The sequence below is a fragment of the Dreissena polymorpha genome, chromosome 4, assembly GCF_020536995.1.
Source record: "Dreissena polymorpha isolate Duluth1 chromosome 4, UMN_Dpol_1.0, whole genome shotgun sequence".
Taxonomy (NCBI): Eukaryota; Metazoa; Mollusca; class Bivalvia; order Myida; family Dreissenidae; genus Dreissena; species Dreissena polymorpha.
This window is the reverse complement of record NC_068358.1, coordinates 94831186-94842367: the sequence shown is the minus strand read 5'-3', so window position 1 is coordinate 94842367 and position 11182 is coordinate 94831186.

The following is an 11182-nucleotide window of genomic DNA, read 5'->3' as shown; positions in this document are numbered from 1 at the left end:
CGCCTACCGAAAAAGAGCAACCTCAAGTTGTGTGAGAATTACCGCACCATCAGTCTCATCAGTCATCCCAGCAAAGTCATGCTACGCATCATCCTTAATCGATTGAAAATTAAGGCCGATGACTACCCGGAGCTGGGCGGAGCACAGTGGAACAGATCTTCAACTACAATAAAACCATTGAGAACCACCTGCAGCACCAACGTGACATCTTTCAGAACTTTATTAACTTTAGGAATGCTTTCGATCACGTGTGGCATGATGGCCTATGGCATGTTATGAGATGATTCAATATTGACAAAGGGCTGTTGCAAATCATTCGAGAACTCTACGGAAACGCCAGCAGTGCAGTACTTCCCAACGGACTGTATAGGCATTTCTTCAGGACATCAGTGGACGTCCGTCAAGGATATCTGCTCTTCCCCGTCCTGTTTAACATTTTCCTAAAGATGATTATGCAGGAGACCCTCCATGACCACCACACCTCTATCGTCACCAATGGAAGACCCAACTCCAAGATTCGCGGATGACATTGACCTCATGGGTGGCCCAAGTAGTGAACGTCAAAATCTCATCAACAGAGTTTATGAAAGAGCAAGAGCATGCGAGATTCAGGTCGGCACGGAATAGTCAAAGATCACGGTGAACAGCACGACCAACACCAGTGCAGACATCACCATGAACGGAGGAAAGCTAAAAGAAGTGACCAGCTTCAGGTATTTTGGCGCACCCCTGTCCAAGGATGGTACCAGTAACGCTGAGGTTCGAATAAGAATTTTCATTGCGCCCACAGCGATTACCAGACTGAGCAGGTTGTGGACAAGCAGTTCCATCAGATTCCCCACCACATACAAGCTATACAAAGTACTTGTAGTCGACATCCTACTTTAAGTCTGCAAGACCTTGACGCTCCATGCTGACACAAAACGCAGGATATAGGTATTTCAACATAAATATGTCCGAAGACTGCTCTGCATATCCTATACGGAGCACAAGACCAACGAGTACGGAAAATGACTTCAACACTTGTTGGTCCACAAGAGCCCCTACTGGCGACCGTAAAACGTAGAAAGTTAACTTGGTTTGGACACGTTACCAGGCATGACTCTCCGGGGAACGAAAGAGGGAGGTCGACGTCGAGGCCGTAAAAGAAAAGGCAGGATGGATAATGTAAAATAGTGAACTTCCGTTCCCATCTTAAAATGATTAAGATATGTACTTTAAATGTAAAAGGGCTAAACAATAAAGACAAACGCATAAAAATCTCTAAATGATAAGACGAAAACAAATATAGTATAATCCTATTACAAGAAAGTCACTTGACACATACTTTAACACAAATCTTAAAAGATGAATGGGGCGGAGACATCTAACTTAGTGGTCAACATACTAATAAACAAGGCGTTGCCTTTCTGATAAAAAATACTATTGGGATCACAGTCGATAATTTTAACGAAATAATAATTGGCAGACAAGCGAGTAAAGATATCAAAATACACGAAACACAATTAACATTTATCAACGTTTACGGCCCAAACATAGATGATTCCAATTTTTACGAAACATTACAATATTAAATATTAACCAAGATAAAAACAGTATAGTCGGAGGTGATTTCAATACTGTTCTTAACCCATTATTAGATAATAAGAAGGGAAACCTTTATACTCATCCTAAAAATAGAAACATTTAAAATAACATAATTGAAAACTACAATATGATAGACATCTGGCGTACAATATATCCAAACGAAAGCAAATTCACCTGGAATTAAAACACAAAACCAACAATATTTTGTAGATTAGACTATTTTTTAATATCTGAGTCTCTTTGCAACATAATTGACACATGTAACATAAAACCAGGATTTATGACTGACCACTCTCTAGTGGAACTTAAACTGCACAATATACAACCTGAAAGAGGCCCAGGATACTTTAAAATTAACAACAGCATCTTATTAGATACACAATATCAAACACAAATAAAACAGGAAATATTAAATACAGTTCAAAATAATAAAGATGCAAACCCAAACACCTTATGGGAAGTAATTAAAGGAAATATACGTAACACAACAATTAGATACACATCATTTAAACAAAAAGAAACACACAAACTTGAAACTGAAACCATCAAAACCATTGAAACCCTTGAAAAACAATTGCATCAAACAAACACAAATGATACCACTGACATTGTAATTGAAATAACATTAAAAAAAAACAAATATTAAATGAAATCTATCATACACATCTCAATGGAATATTCTTAAGAGCGCGTGCACAGCATGTTGAACACAATGAAAAAAATACAAAATACTTCGCAAACATTGAAAAACGTAGAAGTGAACAAAACACTGTACACAAATTATAAGTCAATGGCAAAGATATAACAAACAGAACTCAAATACTAGAAGAACAACGTTTATTTTTCGAAAACCTCTATAAACGAAAAAATGATGAAAATAACACCCTTTTTTAAAATACACATCACGCTTTAAATCAAGAAGAAAAACTATTGTGTGACGGATTACTAAATGAATATGCATGTGGATTAGCACTAAAAGAAATGCAAAATAACAAAAGTCCAGGATCTGATGGCATCACAATTGAGTTTTATAAAATATTTTGGAATGATATCAAAACACATCTAATTAAATCACTAAACTATTCATATAATAATGAAAACCTAACTACGCTTCAAAAACAAGGTATAATATCACTCATTCCAAAACCTGGAAAAAACTTAGAATCCTTATCGAACTGGCGCCCAATTAGTTTAATAAACAATGCTTATAAAATTGCAACTAAAACTATAGCAAACAGAATAAAAAAAATATTACCATCAATCATTTCAAAATCTCAATCTGGTTTCATAAAAGGACGTTACATTGGTGAAAACGTTCGTCTTATCCAAGAATGCATAAACTATTTCAACAACTCAAATAATCCTGGTCTAATATTCTGTTCAGACTTCGAAAAGGCATTCGATTCGCTTGATCATTCATTTATGTTCTCTTGCTTAGAAAATATGAACTTTGGTGAAAGTCTCATTCAATGGGTCAAACTATTCTATACCGATATTAACAGTTTAATCATAAACAATGGCTTCTTTTCAAACAGTTTTAACATCGAACGAGGGGTTCGACAAGGATGTCCACTCTCATCATCGCTATTTATTATTTGCATCGAGTATCTATCACATCACATCCAATCAAATAAACACATAAAAGGCATATCACTAGAACCTGACGAAGAAATCAAACAGTCCCTTTTTGCTGACGATGCAACTTAATTTTTAAACGACAATTACGATTCTTTCCATAACATAATAGAATCGCTAACCCTTTTCGGAATGACATCGGGTCTTAAACTAAACAAAAGTAAATGTACTGTGCTACGAGTAGGTGAATTAAAACAAAGTAATGTCCAATAAAAAAAGAAATGATATTTCATTGGACATCCGATGAAGCCACAACGTTAGGAATTACTGTCACAAATAATGAAAAGGATACAGTTCTTAAAACATACTACTTAAATTACAGAATTTTAAAAACTGCTTAAAATCATGGCATCACCGTAAACTTACACTAATCGGAAAAAACGCAAACAGTATTGAAAACGTTTGCACTTCCTAAATTAATTTACGTATTAACAGTCCTCCCAAATCCACCAAATGATGTTATAAACGATATAAAATCAGCAATATTTAATTTCATATGGAACGGTAAGCCTGATATAAAACGAACTCAATTAATTCAATCTGTAGAAAATGGAGGTATCCAATTAACGAACATTGACTCATTCTTGAATGCAATCAAATGCAGCTGGGTTAAAGGATACTTAGATAATACCAAAACGAGTAAAAGGAAATTATTCTACCAGAACATCCTAAAAAAATATGGTGACTCTTTACTCTTTGAATGTAACATCAACAATACTATCCTACATGAAATTGCAAACGAAAACATATTTCTGTCTGATGTTCTATCAGCATGGAGTGATGTCACTCATAATCTAAAAACCCAAAACAGCAGTAAAACTATTTTATGGAACAATAAAGACATAACTTCAAACAATAAGACGTTTTTCTATAAAGATTGGTTTGAACGAAGCATTAAATATGTCGACCAATTATATGACTACAGAACTAAGGATTTCTACTCTTTTGATGATATATGCTTCATATACGGAATACCTTCAAATAATTTTCTGAAGTACTACACACTAATCAAAAGCATACCTATACATATTAAATCTGAAATCAATACAAATAATACACCATGTACTCAAACAACATTCGTAGAAAACATACTCGGAAGAAAAAACAAAACGAATAAAATATTTTACACATTACAAATAAAAAAACCTACAGAAAACTCCAAAACCCAAAATAAAGGTTAAGTCCTTTTCGGAGAACTTGAACTTAATTGGAAACACATATTTACCATGCCAAATAAAGCAACTATTGAAAGCACACTGAGAAATTTTCAATATAAATACATCCATAGAATTATAGCTACAAATAAATATCTCTTTAAATGCAAATTATTTAACTCCAATCTGTGTGACTTCTGCAGTGAAAACATCGAAACTATAGAACATCTTTTGGAGGAGTGCAAACACATCCAGCCTATTTGGAAAAATTAGTATCTTTTCTTGAACAACAGCAACTTAACGTTAAACTATCTTTCTTAATGTAAGCTTCGGAATTTACTCATTGAAATCAAAAGACTGTAATCATATTGTGAATGTTATTCTTATAATGATGATATAGTTTATCTTTAACATGAAGTACAAAAAACAAGAACCAAATTTTAATTGTTTTGCCCATAGTCTTTAACTAAAAATCCAAATTGAGAAAGAAATAGCCATCAGTAATGACACATTACAAATCTTTGAACAAAAATGAAATCGGATTAAATTCTCATAATGTTTGTCAACTTATATAAATTTCACTCTAATGTTAGTTTATCTTTCTAAAATATTTTTGTATATTTTTTTTCAATCTTATAAGATCATTGTGAATATACAACAAAACACACAAATCCAGTATGCTTTCTTCCGACTTTATACAACGCATCATTTTTTATAACTATTCTTCTGTTATTCTTTTCTTTTCTCTTTAAAAAAAATATATATATTAGCATATATTGTATAACATGTCTGAACTTTATTGCTTTGTACAATCACTATGTTGTATGATCATATACATGTATACATTGTATGTATTATATTGTAAAAAAAAATGAATTACTATCAGCAGCAAACAACAATCTGACTGGCAGAGGATAGTTCTATAGTCGGCCGTCATTTCCCCTCAGCGACCAAGAGATTGGATATGGTGATGATGATAATGTGTCTAAAATTTATACATGTAACGTCTTGGTATCGTATAGTTATTTTTTGTTCAATCTGATTCTATGTTCCAAAAATATGATGACTTTATAGATGATGAAGAGTAATTTGATCTATATACAATTATTGACTGAAATACCAGCTTTCTGTTGAAATGATATGAACAAATATATCAGGCAGCGTTGTATGGGCAGATATCAATGTAGCTGTATGATAAAATTTGATGTATGTGCTTCATGCTTTTGCTGGTTTGTTCTTTGTGAATTGTTGACTGCTGGCCTTCAATGCATTGCTGTTATCATTAATTAAATGGGTTGCAAAATACAAAGAATAAACAATCTGTCAATCTTTTTGAATGTCATTGGACAATGCAGCCTGTAATACTTGCCAACCGTGATCACAAATTATCACAGATAAACTGCAGCATTTCTTTAGCTTATAAACTGGCAGATGATCGACGAGATGTCAAAGGTTCGAAGCCAAAGTAATAAAGAGTGTTTCAGCGTAAACGCCTTAGTTTGAAATATTACCCATGGAACTAAAAGGTAACGGATCATTCTATAAATGGCCAGTTTTTGTCTGACATGTACAGGGAATATCAATTTATCAAACGTTATGTCAGCATTGTAAACATCATTCTAAACATCTGATCTGACACTTAATTACACTAAAAAACTGATGAAACAATATAACGAGAAGCTTTGTTACATTTTCTAGAAACTTTCTGAATGAAATATTACGAGTGTGTAAGTGTACATATAATTTTAAAGCACATATTTCACTTTGTATAAAATAATGTATTGTTTTCCTCACAACCAATGGAAACTTTCATATGTGTACTGGCTTTAATCCGATAATCAGACGTGAATTGTCATTAAAAACAATAAGTAGTCATAGCGTTATTTTAACATTGAATGGGTAAAGAAGTCATGCTCGGAGCAATGACGTCACGTATAAAAATATTGCAACCTAATTTGATTTGTATCGTTTTTTTCTCGTAAATTTTGCCATGGTTCTGTTTAAGTTTTCAAGCTGGAGACCAAAAAAATAAACTAAGCTCTATTAACACTAACTTAGTATGCTATTTGTGCAAATTAAATGACGATGCCTCCGAGGTTAAGATGTGTTTTGTTTACACATATTAATTAATATACAAATACATACACTTACAGAGAGGATTGATTCGAAAGCAAGATGTTGGTGTATATCGCTTTATATGCTTTTTCTGGCATGAATGACCTTTTTCAGATACCTTACGTATTAATCTTGAATGCAATATTTTTCCAATGAAAACTTAATTTAAAATACTTTGTACATATAATCTACCGTACAAAGCAATAATCGCAGTTAGACGAACTACTTTTGTCTACTGAGTAGTAATACATCGTCTTGTCCATGTGCAATTTCCGTGGCCGGGCTCGGGTGAAGATGAGTGATGAAAATTCTTCAAACGTTCCTGAATTAGATACTACCAGGGATTATAGCGGTGATATACGTTCTTTTGATCGCATTAGCGAAGCGTTAGTGAGGATAAAATCCAGATTATCCAAACTTGAATTAGACAAATCCAAACAAATTCCTTCAGACGTTACTCAGTCGCCATTTTTTGGAAGTAGTTCTTTCCGCCAACCGAATCAGCCATCTTGTGATCATAATACAGATTGTTCAAATCTCGGCGCTAGACCGAAAGTCTCTTCACGTAAGGACACATGTGAGTACAATTTATGCCAAACCAGGCCTGTAACATTTACCCAAGTCCTGAACATTTAATGGTAAGTTTACCATTAGGAACTCTAGATATAACATCAAAGAGAGATTCAATGTCTTCAAAAACCCCGTTGAAAAAGTAGTGTTACCTCCACATATGAAGTTGCATGATTCGCGGACATTAAGCGTGTAGATCAACCAGTCTTAAATATACTGTCAAAAAGTGGCAGGTGTGTTGAAACAATACTCAAATTAATAAGTCGCACACAGGAAGTCGAAGATTTAGACCTGGACCCCATTGTTTCTGTTTTACTCGCTCATATCCAATACCTTCAAGAAGAATTTGCCGCTTGCCTTGTTAAAGGAAAGTTTGACGACAATAAGGCGCAACTGTTTATGGCATTACAGAAGGGAACAAGTGGTTTCACAGACTCATGTTTACAAAATGTTAGAGTCGCTGCTGAACTCTCCAGCATAGCTAACCGGTACCCGTCGTTACAATAGTTTTCGAGGTGGATTTGGTCGTGCACGGTTTACACCTTGGAGAAGTCACGGCTATGAGCGGCAATCAAAAATACGTTATGTAACAATATTGAGTTTTGGCGTAAAACTGAGACTAATGAAGTTTTGAAATTGGTAACTGAAGGGGTCTAATTTCCTTTATCTTCTGATTTACCAGATTTTGAATTTTGTATCAAAATTTATAAAATAAGAGATTGAACGTTTGCTATTGTTTGGGCCAGTGAGAGAAGTGCATACATAAACCAAATGGTATTTCACCTATAAAATGTGTAAAGAAAAAATCTGAAAAGTTCCGTTTGATTACAGATTGACGATTTGTGAACTCTAAGTGCACTGCTCCAAAATTTAAACAGGAAGATATTCAGTATGTTTTTTTCTCATGTTAAAAGCTCTAATTATATGGTTACTATTGATCTTAAAGATTGGGTTTTTCACATCCCGGTTCATCCCAGTGACCAGGAGTGTTTAGGGTTTAGTTTCCAAGGTGAATATTATATATGGACATTTTTGCCATTTGGACATTCTTGTAGTCCGTTCTTTTTTGCAAAGACTCTTCGACCCATAACTATTTATTTACGGTCATTAGGTATTAGAACAATTGTATATGTTGATGATTTCATTGTGCTTGGGCCTAAAAATCTGATATATAATCATTGTTCTACTGTGCTTAATTTTCTTGAACAGTTAGGTTTCACTATTAATTATGAAAAGTCCTCGTTAGAGCCTATACAGAAAAAGTGTATCTTGGTCATATAATTGACAATACAGGCAGTTTTACTGTCATTAAAATTACTGTGGACCGAGTAAGAAGGTTGAAACGTGTTATTCACAAAACTTACACTTCATTTACTTCATTTAAAACTTAAAATTTTAAAATACTTTGTACATGCCATCCACCGTACAAAGCAATAACATAATTTAACGGTTTTGATAGAGAGAAAGCGAAGACTATGTTAAATTCGTTGATTAAACGAGACGTAAACTTTACTCAAACGCCTGAATACACATTACTAGCTTGGCCAGGAAGACTCAACGATTTTATTTCAAGGTGTTTAGAAAATAAAGGAATATGAAGGCATGTTGAACAGCAAACATGACAATTGTTGTTATATTATTTTTTATTAATAGTTTATTAAATATATGTTGCGTTTTCAGACATAAGAATGACAACATTGTGCACGTGCACACATTTCAATAATGTACACAATACAGAAAGCACGTCATTTGTAAATTTCAAATTGTCATTGTATTAATAACGCATGTAAAGCATATATTAATCTAGAAAAAACAATTATATTGATGGAGTCGCTTAGAAACAAATACCATTTACACAAAAATGTTACAATCCACGCCTTAAGTGGTATCCGCACTCATGCCTACGAAAATATCGATGGTGTGCATGCGTATAGCGGTCCCTCGTTTTAATTTCAATCATACCGATTTAACGGCTACTATAGTATTTCTAGCACCCCCAAATAGGTACCTATAAAATTATTTTTAGTTTTGTAAAAATATGTATTTGAATGAACGGTTATAAACACGGGACATGTGTACCATGTTAAGATGAAATTTATACGTTTTAAAGGATAATATTATTTTCAGACACTTTACTTCGTTTAACCCGTAGATATGCCCTTTATTTTTATTATTTGTGTTATATATGCTGCTATGTAGACTACGAACCCACGCTGCAATTGTTTGCTGCAATTCTAAGTATTAACACAATTATGTTGATGTTAAAACACATATATTTCGAATTTAACTTTATACAATATGTAAGGGTCATCTTTTAATGTTTCTGAAATACCGTACCTAGGCCCGTATTCACCGAACAATTCGTAGACCTAAGAATAAAGATTATCCTTAATATTGGAATGTTCAAGGATTGCTTAAATTTTTAGTAACTCTTGGAATCAATCTCCTCTATATACACTATCCTTCATGTAGAACATGTTTTAAATGACATAATTACCAATGGTAGCCTGTATATATTGAAACGATAGATGTTTTTCGCTTGGCCATAAGTCTATTCTGTATTTTTAAGTCTTAGAATGGGCTGGTAAATACGGACCATGTCCTGCTGTGTATATTAGTGCTGTTTGTTTTTATTCAATATCATACATACAATGTAAACATGTATATGATCATACAACATAGTGATTGTACAAAGCAATAAGGTTCAGACATGTTATACAAGATATGCTACTATATATATATATATATATATATATATATATATATATATATATATATATATATATATATATATATATATATATATATATATATATATATAATATATATATACATATATTTGTTTTTAGAGAGAAAAGAAAAGAACAACAGAGGAATAGTTATGAAAATGATGAGTTGTATAAAGTCGGAAGAAAGCACACTGGACTTGTGTGTTTTTTGTATATCCACAATGATCTTGTCAGATTGAAAAAAAATAACATAAAAATAAACAAAACTATTTTAGAGAGATAAACTAACATTAGAGTGAAACGTATATAAGTGGACAAAACATTATGAGAATTTTATCCTATTCCATTTTTGTTCAAAGATTTGTAATGTGTCATTACTTGGGGCTATTTCTTTCTCAATCTGGATTTTTAGTTTAAAACTAAGGACAAAACAATTAAAATTTGGTACTTGTTTTTTGTACTTCATGTTTAAGATAAAATATTTCATCAATATAACCATAACATTCACAATATTATTACAGTCTATTGATTTCAATGAGTTAATTCCGAAACTTACATTTAAGAAAGATAGTTTAACGTTTAGTTGATGTTGTTCAAGAAAAGATATTAATTGATTCCAAATAGGCTGGATGTGTTTGCACTCCAAAAAAAGATGTTCTATAGTTTCATTGTTTTCACTGCAGAAGTCACACAGATTTGAGTTAGATAATTTGCATTTAAAGAGATATTTATTTGTAGCTATAATTTTATGGATGTATTTATATTGAAAATTTCTCAGTGTACTTTCAATAGTTACTTTATATGGCATGGTAAATATGTGTTTCCAATTAAGTTCATTTTCTCCAAAAAGGACTTGCCATTTATGTTGGATTTTAAAGTTTTCTGTAGGGTTTTTAATTTGTAGTGTGTAAAATATTTAATTTGTTTTGTTTTTTCTTCCAAGTATGTTTTCTTCAAATGTTGTTTGAGTACATGGTGTATTATTTGTATTGATTTCAGGTTTAATATGTATGGGTATGCTTTTGGTTAGTGTGTAGTACTTCAGAAAATTATTTGAAGGTATTCCGTATATGTAGCATATATTATCAAAAGAGTAGAAATCCTTAATTCTGTAGTCATATAATTGGTCGACATATTTAATGCTTCGTTCAAACCAGTCTTTATAGAAAAACGTCTTATTGTTTGAAGTTATGTCTTTATTGTTCTTTATTGTTCATTAATTGTTGTACTGCTGGTTTGGGTTTCTAATTTATGAGTGACATCACTCCACGCTGATAGAACATCAGACAGAAATATGTTTTCGTTTGCAATTTCATGTAAGATAGAGTAAGGAGTCACCATATTTTTTTAGGATTTTCTGGTAGAATAATTTCCATTTACTCGTATTGGTAT